General features: G+C 43.8%; 1 protein-coding gene and 1 pseudogene across 3 annotated transcripts in view; both read right to left on the reverse strand.

The window, feature by feature from the left end:
• MGRN1 (mahogunin ring finger 1) overlaps positions 1 to 20,533 on the reverse strand; it is a 336,236-nt gene that overhangs the window by 283,624 nt on the left and 32,079 nt on the right. The gene's annotated exons all lie outside the window — the stretch shown is intronic.
• On the reverse strand, positions 11,514 to 12,832 carry LOC144784044 (metal transporter CNNM3-like; annotated as a pseudogene).

Genomic DNA, 20,533 nt, shown 5'->3' on the forward strand with positions numbered 1-20,533 from the left:
TATAAAATAAATGTACATGTGTGTTTTAGAGTGTTAAAAAAGGCTACGTTTCGCAGCATCCTCGCAACATCACAGCGAAGAACACATTTTTTTTTTTAACTGGAATGTATTACTAACCTAAAATAAGTAAGAGGAACTAACTCATACTAATAAATGAAATAGTCAGTCCTAACAGCTATAATCAACGGTATCCTAATTTTAAATGAAAACATGAGAAATTTAACAAAAACTGTAAAAAAAAAAATTAAAAAATCACAGCACGTTATTGGTTGAAAATATCATTTTAAAACTTTAGAAATGAACTATAAAAATCCAAACATTACAGCAACATAAAACGTATAAAATAGAATTTAAGAAAAACTGAAAAATTAACTGAAAAAGAACAGAGGTTACAGGGACATTATAGTTAGGCTCAGATTTCACTCGTACAAAACCAGTGAAATTCAGCAGTTATAGTTACCTGAGCTAGCTTTAACTTACACCCCGGAATGCACTGCTTAGGACCTCACATATTACATCACTGACATGTTCAGTGACATCACTGATGACATCATCCAGTGAGTGTATGTGATCTCTATGAGTTTGAGAGTTTAACCTTTATACTAACCTACTGCATAAGGTAAATTAGAATACTACGTGCACTACTACTGAGTGATAATTCTTCTAACATATGTATGTGAGTGGCAGTATGACTATGTATCCTTAAGTGTATGGGTCTCTTGCCTATTTATTGAACCCATTTCCTACTACCTCCCTTGATACACATAACCCTCCTCTTAGATTCCTGGATAGAGCTTATGCTATTTTTTTTTATTTACTTCATTTTATTTACTTCCTTGAGCAGAGTCAGAATTTCATATGGAAAGAGAAAAAAAAGGAAAAAACATCAGTAGGGACCCCAGAAACATTTAACATAACCCAATTAATTGCAAGTACTTAAAGTTGTTTTATAAAGTGCTGTTCACTAAACTGATTACATTTTAAAATATAAAGTGACTGAGTGCAACAGTGAATGTATAGAACCAAAATATATTTTTTTCAAATTCACTTCCAGAGATGTCAAATGTAATAGAAATTGAGGTGAATAAGTGTAACAACAAAATACATCAGAGAACCTCCCCAAAAAGTTTTTTTTGCCATACTTTTAAAGGGGTCCCCAACAATACGCAAAAAAGTGAAGTGCAATGACAAACATTTATCAATATAAGCGTAACAATTAAAAATACATCAACAACGCCAGAACAGTTTTATTTACATAATGAATTTCTAGCTATGTAAAATACGATTTTACAATGCCATCTTGTTAAATTAATCACATTTTACACAAAATAAATTGACTAGGGGCCAAAGCATTTAAGGAGTAAAAGTTGTTGGCATACCTTCGGAGAGTTTGCATACAATACACAAACAAGCATTTACAATGCAATGGTCTCGGCATTATTAAAGGTAGAGCTATTGGCATTGCTCATGACATATATATATATATTTTTTTAAATCATAAATAAACGGCATTGTCATTTACATTGGCAATAGCTTAATCGCTCGCATATGCGAGACCTATTGCATTTGCACCCACACACAGAGTAAGTAGTAGAGTGAGTAGTTGATAGTGAGTAGGAGAGAGTGATTAGTAAAGAGAGTATTAGAGAGCGAGTAGTAAAAAGTGAAAGAGTGAGTATTAAAGAGGGAGAGTGAGTAGTAAAGAGTCCTAGAGCCACACACATTTACATGCACAGCCACACCCTTACATATACAAAGTGTATTTTTAGTTTCAGTAGTAAAGAGTGAGTAGTATAGAGTGACTAATTATGAGTGAGTAATGTTGAGTAGTAGAGAGTGTAGCAGTGTGTAGTACAGTATTACAGTAAGTACTATACATTAGATGCTACTTAGTACAGTGAGTAGTAGCGAGTAGTTGATAGTGAGTATTACAGTTAGTACACAGTGGTAAGGAGTTGTAGAGTAAGTAGTTGAGCGAGTAGTGATAATATTTGAGAGTGAGTAGCAAAGAGTAAGTATTTTAGTGAGTATTTGTGAGTAGTAGAGAGTGTAGTAAATGGCGTGTAGTAGAGTGTGTAATAGAGTGTTATTGTGAGTACTGCAGAGGGAACAGAGGCACAAGCAGAGAACAGAGGCACAAGCAGGGCACAAGCAGGGAACAGAGGCACAAGCAGGGAACAGAGGCACAAGCAGGGAACAGAGGCACAAGCAAGGAACAGAGGCACAAGCAAGGAACAGAGGCACAAGCAAGGAACAGAGGCACAAGCAAGGAACAGAGGCACAAGCAAGGAACAGAGGCACAAGCAAGGAACAGAGGCATAAGCAGGGAACAGAGGTACAAGCAGGGAACAGAGGCACAAGCACCGGATCACAAGCAGGGTACAGCGGCACGAACAGGGAACAGAGGCACAAAAACCGGGAACAGAGGCACGAAAACCGGGAACAGAGGCACAAAAACCGGGAACAGAGGCACAAAAACCGGGAACAGAGGCACAAAAACCGGGAACAGAGGCACAAAAACCGGGAACAGAGGCACAAAAACCGGATCACAAGCAGGGAACAGAGGCACAAGCAGGGAACAGAGGCACAAGCAGGGAACAGAGGCACAAGCAGGGAACAGAGGCACAAGCAGGGAACAGAGGCACCAGCAGGGAACAGAGGCACCAGCAGGGAACAGAGGCACCAGCAGGGAACAGAGGCACCAGCAGGGAACAAAAACCGGGAGCAGAGGCACAAAAAATGGGAACAGAGGCACGAGCAGGGAACAGAGGCACGAGCAGGGAACAGAGGCACGAGCAGGGAACAGAGGCACGAGCAGGGAACACAGGCACGAGCAGGGAACACAGGCACGAGCAGGGAACAGAGGCACGAGCAGGGAACAGAGGCACGAAAACCAGGAACAGAGGCACGAAAACCGGGAACAGAGGCACGAAAACCGGGAACAGAAGCACACACACACACAGAACATATACAATATCGCTGCTCCAAGTAAGGGACCGTACCAAGACCCAGTAGAGGCTAGTGAGGGACTGTGGAGGAAAATGTAGCAGGCCAAGGCGAGCCCTTGAGTGCGGGACTCGAGCCCTCTGGACCACGCCGATGGCTCACCCGGTGCCCAGGATCACACATGGTGCCTGAGCTACCTTTGCACTCCATGGACCACCTCTGCGGATCTCAGCCTCGCCGGTGCCCGCACCGGGAACGGCTTGCCACCCTTGGGGTGGACAGACCACGGAGCCCTGGTCAGTTGGAGCTGGATGGTTAGCTGGCACCCACGACTCGAAATAAGGTCCACTGACAGACCCGGATCCTGCCCGGCGGCTGTCCTAATTCGGGCCAGGGGAGTTAGCATGAAGGATTAGGACGAGTAATTGGCGCCGTCGCTCAGCTGAAGGGTGGCACTTCGGAGCACCCCCTCCGCCCTGCACGGCTTCCTGTCAGAGAGGGGCACCTCTTCCTGTCAGAGAGGGGCATCTCTTCCTGGTCCGGCCCCTGTACTGGGAAACCGGCGGCTTCCATGGTTTTCTTAACTTAGCCAAAGGGGCGCCCGATATGTGAGCCCCGGAGGGGCTTGTATTTGTTTAAGGGACTCTCGGGGAGGTTAAATACCAAACTCTCACTGGTGCATAAACGGCTACTGCGATTTTAAGAATGCCTGTAGCGCGAAGAGGCTTCAGCCCTTTAGAGATATCAGCACTATTCATAGCAATATTATCTAAAGAGGCAGAGAGAGGAGGGGTGAAAACAGACAGCTAGACGCGGAGGGGCCGAGAAGAGAGGGGAGACATGAGAACGGGAGCGCAGACATAGATTGGGGGAGGGTGGAAGATACATTTCACAGCGCCAAGGGGCAATGCCGGGAGAGAGCAGTAAAGGGAGAAGGGTGAACAAGAGAGAGAAGTAACGAAGAAAGAGGGTGGGGGGAGGAAAAAAGAGAAAATAAGAGGGGAATACAAGAGATGGGGGTAACGATGAAACAGAGAGAGAGAAATATGAAGAAGGAATGCGAAAGGAGCTCCGGCTGAGCACCACCATTTATCTCCGAGGCGAAGAGGGAATTCCTCGGAGAAAGCAATGTCATTTTCTGATTCGGGGGCATGGTTTTCTTGCTCTCCTCTTCCCATTGGCTGGAAGGTAAAATTCCAGCCAATGGGAAGAGGAGAGAAAGAAAACAAGAAAGAAGCGAAAAAAGACGCCCCTGAATCGGAAAACGACGGGGCTTGAACAGAGTGACGCCCCTCTCCTCCAATGGCTGGCCTCCGTTTAGGAAGCCAGCCAATGGAGAAGAGGGGCGGGTTCAAGCCCCACTATAGAAAACATTAAATCTCTGACAGAGACTGCGCAAGCGCAGCCTACGGTCCTCGACCTAAAAAGTGACTACGTGCAACATTGTTCTTTGCAGTTCCATAATTTTTCATACAATATAAACAAGAAGTACATAAGAAAAGATCCATAAAGTCTGAATTATACAATTAATCTTAACCATATTTTTTGAGGAGGAAGAAATTACATACAAAGAAGCCACAATTATCAAATACATACAGGATGAATTAAAACCTGAAATCAATCATCAATCAGTGAATTCATCAATACCCCACTTCTTTTAAAAACGGGGGGGGACAACATACAAGAGGGCACAATAGCTCATATGTTCAGAGCCCCAATTATCATGTGACATCAATACATAAAGCCAGCCATGCTTCACACTAATGTGCAAAAAATGCCCGATAAACACTGATCGCTCAACAAAAGTTCAAATTAATCAGAGTTGTATTGTATCTAACCAGTTACCCACTGGTGCCCATACCATGTCCCCCCTCACCCTTGCCCCCTGACCTTACATCATTGATACGGGTTCCCCTCAAGATAGCACATTGACAACAATATGGATAACCATCGATAGTATGAGGGGACTTCCCGATTCAACCACACCACTGAAATACAAATACAGGCTACTGGGAAGGCTGCAAAGATAGGATATAGTTTGCACATATCCTTGATAAATTGTACATTAACTCCCCATAACATAAACCGTGGTGTAATACAGATCTTGGTGTCTAAAATCATGCTCAAAAACTCATTAATTTACTCCTAGGAGGTGTCCGCTTTATAAAGGTAAAAAACATATGAACTATATCGGCATCACTGCCTCCACATCACGGACAATTGGAATTAGTTTTTTCCCCCCAGCTAAACAAATTCAAAGGGGTTTAATATAAATATATATCTTGTAATGTAGGCTCTTCAGCCCAGCAGGTAGCAATATCTCCTGGCCTAGGTCCAGTGATTACTGAAAGAAAATGTTACCAGGAATACTATCTAATCTTCTATCCCATTTCCCCCGCATCAAATCTAGATCATCTGTAGTAAGGTCGGTGAGCAGTTCATATATTGTTTTGATTTTAGCCCCATGTAAAATAAAGTCTTATTTGCAAATATTTGAAAAAGCTTTGCTTAGGCGAGTCATACTGCTGCTGCTAGCACACAATGGAAAACATTTGGTCCGAGAGGAAGATGTCCCCGATGTCCCAGACCAAGCAGTGTTTATCACAAACACTGAAGGGCACAGTGGGGAATGCCACAGGGGAATTTTAAAAAACTGTACCGGACCATGCCCAATTTACCCTTCAACGTAATCCAGATTTTATGGTCAGCCTCGATTGTCTTAAAAATGACTAGTTTGTAAGACTTTTAAAAACACCTTCTTGCATATTTACCCAAAGTTAATTCATAAGTGGGGGACTCTCTTTTCCACTACAGCCAGCAATTAAAGCCCATGTGGGGAGCATGGATGCCAAATAATATTTAAAATTTGATACTGCTGAGCCACCCTGGTCTAGTGTCATCACTAAATGTTTTAGGGCTTTTATCACCCTTTTATATTTCAAAAACATTGCTGTAAATAGCGTTCAACTTCTTAAACCAACCATTTCCTAGCTTCCATTTCTACCTCCCAGATGGCTCAATCCGGATCCGTCAATGGTGATATTGCAAACATATGCTAGTATCTTGGTTAAAAAAAAGTCATTTGTTACTAGAGGGCTAATCAGTATGTTATGCGTGTATTTTTGCAGCGGGGGAACAATATGGTGAGCCAACAAAAGAGAAGAGCAAGGACAGCCCTGCCTTGTCCCTCTAGTATGTTTAACAGTGTCAAAAAACCTGGTTCCCTTTAACGGAAGCTTAGCCGTAGTATTATACAAGGCGACTATGGCCAAATGAAAATCTGGCCTCGCCCACAACCTGTCAAGGACCACCCAGCATCCAGGTGACTCAGTCAAATGCCTTGTTTCTGTCTAGCAAGATCATTGCCATAAGAGTCTTCCTGACCCTTGCTATATCAAATAGAGTAATTACTCACCTAATATGGTCAGTCGTGCTATGACCTGGGACAAAATCATGCTGCCACACAGAGACCAATGACCCTGGTGAAACGCGTCACAAGAACAATAGAATACATATTTTGACATCACCGTTTATGAGTGAGATTGGTCTGTAAGATCATGATTCAATAGAGACTTTATCACAATAGGCGCCCAATACCCCCGCTGGGCATCCAAAAAGGTGGCCAACATATCACCCGAGAGGACCGAGAAGAAGATTTGATAGACCTCTACAGGAATCCTGTCTGGCCCGGCCGCCTAACCAGGTGCCAGATAATCCAGTGCCTCTTTCGGTTCCTCCAATGAAAGATGGGAATGGAGGTCTAAAAAGTCATCCTCGCCTAGTATTGCAGAACTGACTTGTTACAGATACTATCTGATGATAGACGGCAGTGACACCAGGTCCTCCTGATATAAGGCCCTATAGAATTCTGCGACTCACTTATAATAGCCTCTGGTGTATCGGCTATCTCACCAAGACTATCCCTCGCCACAAACAGCCATGCTGAGGCAGCCCTTGAAGCTGCTCACGCCCCTTGGTACAGCCAGATCAGGTATCGTAGCCCACCGAAATACATACGATTAGGAGAGCTGCTGGTGTGACATTTCAAAACCTTTGAGCCACGTTGAACCGGCATCACTCACAGTGGAAGGAGATTCTAGCGTACGCCCATGTCAAACGACCACCATCGTGCATCCATCTGCCAATTAATTAATTATAACATGTGAAGAAATGTCCTTATATAGCTCTCTCTTACTCCATTTATCGCCTTAGGTACACACAAAAAAATGAATACGTGCTCCAATGCACAGACTGGTTCAAAATAGGCCACTTTGCGAACCTTAGGACAGAGAATGATACACAATTAATTTATAAAAACAAAACCATATCCCTGAAGACTCAGACAGGTTGCCATTATGTGCAGCAGTCACCAGCTCCTTTTTGCTGGCATCTAGAATAACTATTTGGAGAAGTGGGATAAAACACATTGACAACTTTAGCTGTAGAACAGAGAAGTCATCTAGAAAAGAACTCCATCTTTCTCAAGTTTGCTGCCCTAAACAGCTTATAACTAAATTATGAAATATCACCACATTCATTCAAGGTCAAAGTCACACCCTCTCCCATCTCCTTTTCAATTTTTCCCAGATGCAGAAGAGAGGGTTTTTTCTTTACTATTACCAAGAACTCTATGCCAGCACCCTATTCTCATAAACGTAGGTTTAAAAAGACCTCTCAAAATCACATCTGGCAGCTCTTTAATCCTGGCAGAACTAAACCAGTCGCCTTTTTTTGCCATTTTGAGGGATCCCAAACTGATCCAACTTCTTCCAATCTGAGTTCTGTTTGAAGTCTGCCGTAGTACTCTACCCCAAACTATTCATCTCATAAGCTCTGTTTTTGAAAGAGTCAGGCCCAAACCTTCACAATCATCTGAAGTCTGAAAATCAGGACATCTGGGTAGGTCGTCTTCCTTAAAAGTTTTATTTCATCAAAATACAACCTCATACAATACTTTATCACGGGTCATTGTAGGAAGACAAGAAATCTGAAGAAAGGAAGGTAAGTGTAGTCCAATTTATAACCAGTTTATGGCAGAAAACATTATCAAAGACAGGAGAGAGCAAAGGGGTATTCACCGAGATATCAAATCGGTCAGTGCTGCCTGATAATATACCCATAAATTCGGCAAAGTAATCCCACCATGTTCTTTTATTTAACTGAAGGCTCCTCAACTCCAGTTGGGGACGTTTATTTTTCCAATCAAAATCACAAATTAGTGTGTCTACATAGCCAAAAACAAACATAATTATAAATTCCAAATCGGAACATTACTGAATAAAAAAAAATGTAAAGAGATAAAATTGACATTTTAACTAACACTATTTTTCCCACTATAAAAAGAAATAAAAACTTCCATCTACTCAAAAGGTTTTCCGCTTTCAGCAGCATGGCCTCATACTTCAACGGATCCGCGTATTCAGAGGAAACAAATTCCAAAATCCCTTACTGCTGCCCCAAGGGGATTTTTAGTATCTCAGGAATTAGTCAGAAAGGGTTATTCAATCATGGCAAATACCTTCTCTGATCATGCATTTATTTCTCTGAAGCTTGAGATATTTAGCTCCCCTTCTCTTAAACTAAGTTTCCCCCCCCCAATAAGACTGTTATTGGACGCACAGTGGGTATCAAAGGCTCAGATCTTTATCAGGGAGTTTTTTGTGAATAAACCCAGGGGACTGTTTCACTTTCAGTGGTCAGGGATTCAGTCAAGGCCGGTTTTAGGGACACAGCCTTGCCTACTCAGCTAAACTTTCCAGAGAGAAGAAAAATGTGTTCTTGTCTGCAACAAGCAGTAGTGATTGCCGACATGAATGTTTGTACCTTTAGTTCCCCAACAAACACATTATTTGGCGCAGGCAAAGTAAGAATTAAGGGATTATTACTGCGCGGCTGATGTTTTGAATCAGTGGCATCTTGAGCACAAATGTTATGAGAACAATGAGCATATTAGAAAGCTGTTGTCATTGGGTCAGAAATCTAGAGCAAATAATTTTATAAAGAAATTGCTAACCTTGAAACCAATTTAGCTGCTCTCAATCAAAGATTAATTCAGCAGGTTTTTTAGGAACATATTAAGAAATTATACTAGAAACAGACTGAAATCAATTATGACCGGATTACTCAGTATTCCTAAACCCAGAGAGGAGCAGAGATTAAAGGTGGGTCATTTTATTTATTCAGAGGAAGTTAAAGTCGCTTTAGATAGCTTAGCCAAAGCTACAGGTAGCAGTGGATTCTAGAGATGTTCTTAAAACTTTCTATCCTGATTTGGAACAGTTATGAGTTGTGCTTTATAATAATACATTTCAGGGAGAGAGGTCTCCCATACCTTTATATAAAGCCCTAGTTGTAAGCATTAAAAACCTGGTAAATCACAAAGGGACACCAGTTCAGAGCATCCGTTAAATTTACTAAATTTGGATTATAAGCTTTGGGACAAAAATTCTAGCAATAACATATGTTAATACATTTTGACCAAAACTGTTTTTTACCAAATAGATCTATCTCAGCTAACATAAATTACCTTATTCAAGCAATGGATTATTTCTTCCAAAATAAAACAAATGCAGCAATAATCTTGTGTGATGCACAGAAAGCAATGAAAAAAGATCAACTGGAAAGCACTGTTCCAAAATCTTGAGGCTTACTCCTTTCCAGCTAATAAAGGTTTTAATGAAATCTCTATGAAGATTTGTCAGCAACAATTATAATGAATTCTGTTGAAGCAGTTAGGGTTAGTGTATGCCAAAGGACTCGCCAACAATGCCCCATCCCAATGTCTCTGACTTTATTCACTCTGTTTATAGCAACACGCAGGGTTATGGATATTTATACTTTCCCCCTCCCCCCTCCATCCCTAACTCCTGGTATGGTTAAACTTAAACTTCATGTGGATGTCCTAATGTTATACTTAAAAGCTGAATAGGTTAATATGCAATAGTTATTGGAGAATATTGAGGACTTTGGACCATTTGCTATATGAAACAGACTAGAGATAACATAAGCCCATCCATTTTGTCTGTGGGCCAGCATTTTGTTTTAAATCAAAGCAGCTTGAAATGTTCCACTTCACAAGAAATGTTTGGTCTTAAGTTTGTTTCTCGACGCAAGAGCTTTGTTTGTTTCGCAACTCGCTGACATGATGGAACAAGCATTACGCAATGCAATAGGTCTCGCATTGACGAGAGTTTAGGCTATTGGCAACGCAATAGCTTAAACTCTCACAAATGCGAGACCTATTGCCTCACGAGCGCCCATGCAGCGCTTTCACATTCATGAAGGGCATCCCCCTTTCTTTAGACAAGCTGCGTCTAAAGTAAGCGGCGTGGCCGACATTAAAGTGAAACCGAGACATGCGGGGTTTGACCAAAAAAAAGCATCTGTTTGTCAAGTTGAAAAACAGATTGGGTTTTTTTTGGGAGTAAAAGCGCCCATGCTGCGCTTACACTTTAATGTTGGCTGCGCTCCTTTCTTTAGACGCAGCTTGTCTAAAGAAAGTCACGCGTCTTTCATGAATGTGAAAGCGCCACATGGGCACTTATAAACAAAAATAAATGTAAATATATTATTAAATAAGTAAGCGCAGCTGCTGTACGTAAAGCGGACCGTGCTGCTAAAATAAATCTATTAAAAAAATGTGCACGCAACTGCCAATAGTAAAGAGTAAAAACAAGCATTTACAATGCAATAGGCCTCGCATTACCAAATGTTTGAGATATTGGTGTTGCAAATAATAACATAGTGTAGAGTGGTGCAGAGTGGAGTGGTGCAGATAGATTACAATGGTAGGGAGTAATGTGGCATAAAGTGCAGGTCATAGATTGTTTCAGAGTAGAGTGAAGTAGCATAGAGTGAAGTGGTGCAGGGTAGAGTGCAGTGGCATAGAGTGCAGTGGTGCAGAGTAGATTAGAGTAGCGTAGAGGGGAATGGCATAAAGTGCACTGGTGCAGATTTGAGTGGTACAGATTAGAGTGCAGTGTTGCAGAGTGGAGTGGCATAGAGTGGAGTGGTGCACAGTAAAGTGGAGAGGCCTAGAATGGAATGGTGTGCGTGCATTTGCTTGGAGTGAAGTACAGTGGAATGGAGGGCATTGGGATAGAGCAGAGTGGTGCAGATTAGAGTGGTGCAGGGTGGAGTGCAGGGGCTTGGAGTGGTGTAGAGTGAAAATCAGAAATCGAACCCTGGTGAAAGGATAGGGTCACTGGAGGTACAAACTCTAGCTGGACAGTCTAAAACAAATAAAGTCAGCAACCAAGCATATGTGACTTACAAACAACAAAGCCATTGGTAAACAATGGACCAAATGCATTCCAAGTGAAGCTTTCTGAATGTCCCCAAAAAGTCTTTAGCAAACCAGACAGCTGTGCTATTTGGTAGGTTACGAACTAAAAATGGGGTGGATAGTAGTGTTGTGTAGGTACAGAAGCTTTAGCTTGCAAAACACTCAGAAACTAATTGGCTGGCCATTGCAAAGGTACAATAAGAACTAAATAGCATCCAGTGCTCTCAAACACCAAACCGTGCTATAAGCAAATCCTGGTGATCAATGTGCGGGTCAACAATACCTAGACTTTGGCCTCACCTCTCTTGAACTCCTCTAGCAAGGTATCGAGCTTGGTGATTTTAAATACAAAGTGCAGTGGCTGGTTGTAGAACTTGGTGATGGTGCTGAGGGGCGTTCAGTCATCGGGTCCACCGTTCCAAGGTCCTTGACATAGAGGATGTCCACAATTTTAGAGCTCTTTTTACTCATAGAGAGGGATGCAAGTACAGCCGCTCTGCAAGATCTGTGACATGGTGCTGAAGTCGCGCATGGCACTCAGCATGAAGCAGGCCTGCCCCAGCATCAGGGTGCCCTTCACAGTTATATTCCTCAAAGCATCTTTGCTGAACTCCTCCTTGACAAACGTGTTGGAAGACTCACCATTGCGCATCATGTCCACCACTTTATCAGACAGTAGGCATGGACTGATATCGTGACGGCAGGCCAGATTCAGAAGTTTGCCAAGTTGGAAAAGAAAGAGGGAAAGTAACGACCATACACAAATGTCAGCCAGAGGGTGCAGACGCTCAGCTCCAGGCCCCAGTGTGAAGCGAGAGCTGCTGGAGCCAGCTCACCTGGCAACCAGAGACAGCCCACTGCCAAAAAGATGGCAGGCGCTGGTAAACCCAATGCTAGGTACAGCAGGACATCAGCTGCTGCATTGGCCACCACTGCTAGGATCGATGAGGCAACGAGGGCCATAGTGCCACATCGTTGCAGTCGCTCCAGTCACTTTACATTGCATCGCTCTTTCTGGGATCCACATTAGTGCAGTACATGCAGCTCTACTAGTTCTAAGGTTAAGGAGCTAAGCTGCAAGCCATGTGCAAGACTACTGCCCGAGCTGCCAGGATACCTAGGAGCCAAGGTGGAGTACTTGGAGCCAACTTGTCATCAACTACCACCACAGCACCAACGAAGGTATCCCAGGGCTGGTCCAAAACTGTCCTTGTGCAAATGTGATATAGCCATGCAGGAGCCCCCTCTGGGACAGCCATAGTCCACAATACCCTCCCCATTCCTGTGGTTCCAGCTGCAGTAGCCCCTCATCTTGGGGCCCCAATGCCCGGCAAGCTGCTGCTAGAACACCTCCTGAGAAAACCAGCCAGGCCCAGGACGCATTAAGTAGTCCCTCTCCATTAAGGCAAAGGCTGAAGGAGCGGCCTGGGGCACACAGATGACACCCCCAATAAAGTATGCACTTTGGAGATCTTCGAGCTGCAAGCCCAGCAGTGCAGGTGGCTGGGCGAGCGTCATTGGGCCCGTTGGGAGCACAGTAAGCACCAGCAGCCTACAACTCTAGTCTCCTGATTCCATCATAGTCTGGCTGCCCAACACCATATTAGATGGAGCAGAGTTGCAAACACAGTCCGCCCACCCATTCAACTCTCATTGGTCCAAGAGGGATAGAGAGCCACCAATAAAAAGAGGGGGGTCGAATTAATAAATTGTAAAGACGCTGAAAGGAAAACAGATTAGAAATAATAGGATTGGTAAATTTTATTTGTGCAGTTTATTATCCGGCACGTCTCTTCAAAAATTATAGTTAATTACATCACATAGGAAAAATCTGTCAGACCGAGTTTGCAGTGTCAAAATTATTATACAAGTGTGTCTGCCTCCGACACAGCAGAAGGAATCAAGAAGCCCTCCCCACAACCAGAGACGGAATGCCAATTTGCAACATGAAAAATATAATTTTCAAAAAACAAAAAGGATTTGGGCGAGCCGTGTTACAGGAAAGTTATGCGTCCACCATTATTGAAGCTCAAAAGCAAGTAAAGCAAGGGGTATCAAGACCCTGGCACAGGGGTCCACACATGCCGTGGCTAGTACGGCTCATTCACCAGCATTGACAATCAACCCCCATGTGAAATGAAGCGCAAACTGGAGGAAGGCCTGACAATCTCCTATGGAGCTGACCTCTGACAGTTATGTTTCACCATTTCCTGTCTGCAGGGAGTGTTCATGTTATGTGGAGCTGTAAATCAGGGAAAGTGAGATAGAGAGTGAAATGAGGAATAACCGACAGGCCACACTACAGAGCATCTTTCTCAACTCAGCAGAAAGGTCCTGGTTAATAATCGCGGCACCAAGTAAAGACATAGAAAAAAAATCTCTTTCTTTACCTTTGGTATAATTGCGGCACCCGCGCTTTACTGTTAATGAAGTAAAGCGCTGGTACCGCGATTATACCAAAAGTAATAAAATAGATGTTTTTTTCTATTCCTTTACTTTTGGTATAATCGCGGCACCCGTGCTTTACTTATAACATTAGAAGTAATGCGCGGGTGCCGCGATAATAACAAAAGTAAAGAAATAGAAAAAAAATCTATTTCTTTACCTTTGGTATAATCGCGCCATCCGCGCTTATAACATCAAAAGTAAAGCGCGGGTGCCGTGCTTATATCAAAAGTAAAGAAAAACAAGTGGCGCATGCGTCACGCCTGTGTCTGGGCACGATCATTGCTCCTCCCACGGCCTATTGGTGTCTATTATGCGCTTGGTGCGCGTAATAGACACCAATAGGCCATGGGAGGAGCTATGCGCACGCCTCTGGCCAATTGCGTGCAGTCTTTTACAATAAGACGCACGCAAAGGCAAATGGGGGAGCTGAAAAGGAAACGCACACGCACAAGCGTGTGCCATTCCTAAGTCAGCTCACATTCCCCGTTTTTCACCTCCAAAATGCCTTGCGCTGCGCGAGCACGTCTGCGCAGTACACCGCTAGGCGCGAGGTCTAACAAGCATTTGCAATGCAATCGGTCTCGCCTTTGGGACCTTATAAGTATTTACCTATGCTGGATATTATCATACATTACTGCGTATTTTCTGTTGTGTGCAGTGACCACTGATAAGAGCTCTTAGCCCTCTAGGGGAGTTCACAATGCAGCATCTCACGGTCAGTCTGCTGTTCCTTCAGGAAACTTCCAGATAACTCAAACAAGACCGGCAGATTGTAGACTGGGTACAGAGTGAACTGCAGCATCTAAGCGGATTGCAGTAGGGACACGGCCGCTTCTTGGCTTTACAGAGCCTTTATGCTGCCACACTGCAACAAGAGCTGCGATTTTGAAGCCCCCTCCCCCTGCAGCAGAAGCTGCAGCCATTATACTGCAACAAGCCATTATGTGAAGCAAGAACTGCAGCGTCTACCCTAAGTGCTGCGTGACCGGTTGCAGCCGACTGTTCTAGACTGGTTCTAGGACACGCTCTAGAGCAGTTGTTACAGGACGCTCATATTCAAGCCCCGCTATAGCACATCTTTAATGTTTCACATTCACTACAGATGCTGTATTTACAAAGCTGAGCATGCAGGCGCGAGACTGCTGCAGAATGCCCCTGGACACCACAATACCTGGATATTCTCTGCTGCCTTCAGGTTCTCGACTAACTGCATTTCTACTGCAGTTGTGGATGCAGACTCAGTAATAATTGTTCATCAGGGGGCGCAAGTGCTGGACTAAAGGTAGCTAGGTCTGCCCCTGACTGTTAAAGGCCTTTGCAGTTAGCTGTCTCTGCACTTCACACCATCTGAAAGCGGCTACCAGCTTTGCAAAAATGCAATTTCTCCCTCACATACCATCCCACTCCACTTACTAACCAAGCCGCATTTCAGGATTGGCAGAATGGCCACTCCGTCCCATCCGTTCGCACGGTCACAGCCGTGACAGGAACGGGGTATGCGGCCACTCAATATTGCTAGATGAATTATTTCTACAAATGCTTTAATCTTGTGCAATGTCTTGTGGGATGCAATGTACACTATACAGAGTTTTAGGTTTGTTTTTTATACCTACCGCTACCCGTGCACAAAGTGTTTTACCCTTCCTCCAGATTGTACACAGTGCCCTGTAACAGAATAGGCAATATATTAACTGCACCGCGCAAAGTGTGCGTGGATGACGTCTTCGTGTAGTAAAGTCCTGTCCTGTCCTCCATGCAGTTCCACGAGGTACACTGTGGTTTTCTTCTACATGCCATGCTTGTGATAGGTTGCAGTTAATGTGACGGAGCTCCAGAGTCCTTACCTACTAGACCAGTGAGGAACGGGTACTGCCCTGACCCCTGCAGCGTGTTGTAGTTACTTGGCACACTTTTTTCCAGCTGCAGGTCCCTCAGTTCACAGACTTCGCATGACCCATGCACAGCAGCTCTATGCGCTTCACACCTTGTGCACTTGGCCTACCAGACCACCAGGTTTTACGTGATTTTATGAACTTCTTGTCTGGAGGTTTAGACTTCCTTCACATTTTTTGCACACTGTACTCCGATGGCAGCCAGTCCAAATGGTGATACAGTGCTCAAGAGTACATCTTAGCCACACACAAGGTAGGTGCTGCGGGAAGCCTGAGTTCAAGTATCTTTGCCTTCATGTCTTTCCTATTGTTTCCCGCTGAAGAGAATGCTAATTTATTAGAATTATTTCTATGACGTTTCAGAGCAGCAATTATTCAGTCCCTAGGCATCCTAAATGGGATGGTTTATGGTTAATGAGGCTTACAAAGAGGATGTCATTTGCCCAGGATCACACGAGCCTCCACTTAGGGAATCCACCTACATAGCGCAGGTCTTCAGAATAGAATACAGGTGGCGAGGCACGTACTAGGACATATCTCCATGCCACGTGCACATTAACTTTCATCCTGCAAAAAGAAAAAACGCAGATTGCTTTAAGAGTGCATGGTGCGGGCCGTTCCCTTCACTTGATACCTTGTCCCTTCGCACCCCTGTTCGTTCCCCTATCTTCGGAATACTTACACATCTCTGTGTCGGTTGGCTAAGCCTCTATGTATTTTCACAGCAGCTTTACAGCTATCATAATGAAATATAAAACTTACATTTGCAGGTTTAGATGACTGCTGTGGGTGCCGTTTCCTTTTCACCACTGCTTGTGTCTTTGTGCAAGGGAGGGGCTCTGAAAATCTGTCGGCGCTATGAGTATTATTCGGCTACGTCATGGTCGCAGGTGGCCTGTATTCTTCTTAACTAAAACGCACACCAAGGACTCTTACGCGCGCGCAGGCGCGTACGATAAAACTACTTGCCTCCTAACATGCATTTATGCGTCTGGCAGTGCCTGTATATTTTTTTGTTGTTTTATACAGCGCAAACTTGGCCCAAGGTATCAGACAGTGCTTGTTGTCCTCACTAATTTCATGGGTAGAATTGTTTGAGGAGTAGAGTAAAGGCAAAAGTAATTGCGATTCAAAGAAGCGGCTATGATTGTCCCAGCTGCTTTAAAAGAGAAAGCGGGCATGGCTTGCTGAATATAAGCAGAGCTCATCGTGCCTGCAGTAAGAGAAGCTCAATAAAGAAAATAGTGCAGGGCTTACAAGACTAAATAACACTGCCATGGAACAACCAAAGTAAAGGGGCCAGTAGCCATGGGAAGTTACAATGGAAGACAAGGTGTGAGTAAGGAGGGACTAACAAGCCTCTTTACGAATCAGACGCTCGCATATAGGAAGGACACTGACACAAGCCAATAACACACATGGGCGGAGAGTAGGTAGAGCTTCTCCTTTGTACTCCACTACAGCAGTCTCGCTGAACAGCGCATGCGCCCTGACTCAGGCTCGACCTAAAAATAAAAGCGGATGGCGTGCTCCGAGTTAGTGGGTGGAATAGGGCCAAACCATTTAATAAAATAGTGCTCACAGCCAAGATAAAGCAGAACGTGTAACAAGAGAAGTTAAAGGTCCAGTCGTTATGGGAGGAAACAAATGCAGACATGGCGGTACAAGGAGGAACTAACAAGCCTGATAAAGAATCGCAAGACAGAGTTTAGGAAAGACAATGACACAAGCCAATTAAAAATATCAGCGGAGAGTGGGCGGGGTGTCAATTCCACACTCCACTACTGCATGCCCCCTGGCAGCGCATGCGCTGCCCAGGATGGACCTAAAAAGTACTGCTGTGCCTTACCTTCCTTATCGGTTTGTGGCATGTAACTGATAACCACAGAACTAGGAGAAGGTCTTATCACTGACCTAAACGCTTATCTTGTGGTGCAGCTTTTCACTAGCCTTGGGCTGGCATGGCAAACGTGTATGTAGTCACTGAGCCCTGCTTTGAGTTTTGTATAAATAGCAATGCTGAGTGTTGAATGTTGTCCATTCCCGCACAGTTCCTTAGAGTACTGTGTTGGACACTGTACCTGCTGCAGCGCAATAAATGGCTTGTTAAATCTTGCCTCCAACCCTTCGCACTTCAATTGTAGGTGGACAGAGCGGTAATACCCAGTGTAGGCGTACGCTTTCCACAAATGGCACCTCAGATGGGACCTCTACGTGGGACATCCAACAGCTTTTGAGACTGTGGCTGAGGCGACTCAACCCGAGACTGACTGATTATGGGGGGCCCTGCAAAAGAGAGACTAGTTTCTTGGCAGCTGCCATCTGACATTTCGAACCATTGTCCCTTGGCAACAGGATTTCCCCAGAAGAGGCCCCAAATCAGTTTCGTCTAAGTGCAGAGAGTCTGCCGTCCCCACATTAACTTGGTGAGGTTGTTCTGAATTCATGTTTGAATAATTCATTAGTCATAATTGATTGAATTGAGGAGACAATGGTAGTTTTGGGAGATTGTGTTTATTTATTTTCTAATTTGAGGGTCTACAATTTTAGAGGACAAAGATCAAACTAAGGAAATGCATTTCTCATTGTTGTAGTTTGGAAGTCCATTTTTGGACGATTCACTCCCCACCCCTACGGAAGGGAGCCCGGCTTGGAGAATGATGGTGAAATTGGGAGTTGGTGTGAACCTTTGGAATGAGCTTTGACATAAATATATAGAAAGGAGAATAAAGACCTGAGACGGCCGCTGGACGGCTCCTTTGATTAAAACAAAATACAGTATTTACAACAATGTTTGTTTAATAAAAAAGTGAGACAGGCAATGTGGGAAAGCTTTCAAAAATGGGAGAAACATACCACCATATTAGCCGTTAAACAACAGAAAGGTAAAGAGAAAGCAAAGACAGACGGTCATGCAAAAGGCATAGGACCAAAACAAGCAACAGGTGTCATTAGACTGTATGCATAGAGAATTTTACATGTCCACTACCAAAAGCTTTGTAGATCAAAGGGAAGGTGAAGATGAAGTGTAAGAATCACTTTTGAATAATCCTCCACCCTATGCCCCTCTGCCTCACCTGATCCATCAGCCCAATGACTGCTGGGCCATTAATTAGGTCAGCCAGGTACGCTGCCCAATGAGCAACCCCCTCCATATACATTGCCTGCAGGGCACCAGCAAGAATAATCCCATACCTTCCCATTTGTCCCGTCCCACTCTACAGGTGCAGTTTTCCCCGACTGTACAACCCTTAAGATCCCAGTCGAGTAGTAATACTCCGAATCCTACCCATGACCTAAAGAGGCGTACCCCTCCAGTACACAGAAAACAGAGCAGGAGATATAGGTCTCGATATCACACTAGAAGCTTGCATTTGTTTGAGGAGAATGAGGTGTTTGGAGACATGCAAAGGGAATAAGTTGATAATGAATGTGATGATGTGAATGTCCAGTTATAGTCACCCTCCAGGACATGCCTGTTTATGAGCATAATACCCTTGTACAATATACGATGGACCGAATTAGCGAATATCACGATCACCTCCAAGAAGAACACCCCACTGTGGTTGTAGCTAGTGGAGAGAAGCTAGGTATCATAATATTTTGTCTAATGACATTGTAGCAGCAGTAGAATACAGTTTAATGTGGGCAGACCAGGTTCGGAATATATTTAAAAGATATAACAAAAGGTATACTAGGAGGGAAAAATTTCCCCTAGCGCCTGTGCCTTGCAACTGGAGGTATACAGGCTCAGCCTGTGAGACCTCAGTATGTTCATGCCCCCTGGCACAGGTAAGAACTTTTAGATATAAAGAAAGATCTGCCTATCGAAAGGATCCAAAAGGTTTCTATGAAGTTCTTCAGTCTGCTATAACTCTTTGCACCATGACTTTAAAAGATGTAGACATATTCTTTGACAGTCTCCTTCCACGCGATGTGTGGAATGGGATACGCAGAGTAGATAATGTTGCTCATTTCGGGGATACCTGGCAAAACCTTGACCCGACGATGCATATTTGCTATCCCTGGATTGGTGCCTACTAAGTTACGCAACACCATACCGCTGGAATAAATAGATTGGAACAAACTGACTGCATGTAAATAGAAACAGAGTGATAAAGTCTCTGATGTCTTCACCAGATTAGAGGAAGTATTTAAAGTCACAGTGGACAAGACGTCTACAATCACCTGCAAAATAATTTTTGCAGATAAATTCATGAATAATTTGAATAAGGACCTGAAGCATCTTATTATCAAGTCAGAGTAGTTGGCCTACTAAAGACCCAGCAGATCTTCTAATGACAGTACCTTTTAAAAGTTATTTAAAATTACCAAAGAAAATACCAATTAAAATAAAAAAAAGTATTTAAATACTAAAATGTCATTGCAACAGGTTTTCCAGCTAGAGGAAGACCGAGAGGAATGGGAAATATGAGAGGAGGAAGAGGAGGAGGACGTGGAAGAAGGGCTGGTCGAGCCTCATCGACTCTTACACAGCAGCGTAGGGCAGGATTAGGCCAAAATGAGTGTGCCTTTTGCTTACAGGAAGGTCATTGGAAGAATGAATGCCCTAATTTACAAGGTCAAACCACCATGGTGAGAGGAAGGGGTAATTCATTGGCAAGGGGTACAAGCAGAAGTGGTGTGAACCAACAACATTTCGCCCAATGTTCTAAAGACACTAGACCCTAAACTATTTCGATACCATACAAACAGCTTTTACAACGATGACTATAATACCTCTGAATACCCCCAAAAGGGCAGTCAAGGAAAGGGTGGAAGGAGGTTCCTGATACCAGTCAATCAAGCTGGCCCCTATGTTACCTCATAGATAGGGGGAGGGGGGAGAACATTAGTTCCTAGTAGATACTGGTGCTACCCGCACCTCTCTGGTTCATGATCGCCTTCCTAGGGCTCCCCTCTACGGTAAATTGAATACATCTGTGAGATTTTCTAGTATACC

Source organism: Lissotriton helveticus, chromosome 10 (assembly GCF_964261635.1).
Source record: "Lissotriton helveticus chromosome 10, aLisHel1.1, whole genome shotgun sequence".
In the NCBI taxonomy this organism is placed as follows: Eukaryota; Metazoa; Chordata; class Amphibia; order Caudata; family Salamandridae; genus Lissotriton; species Lissotriton helveticus.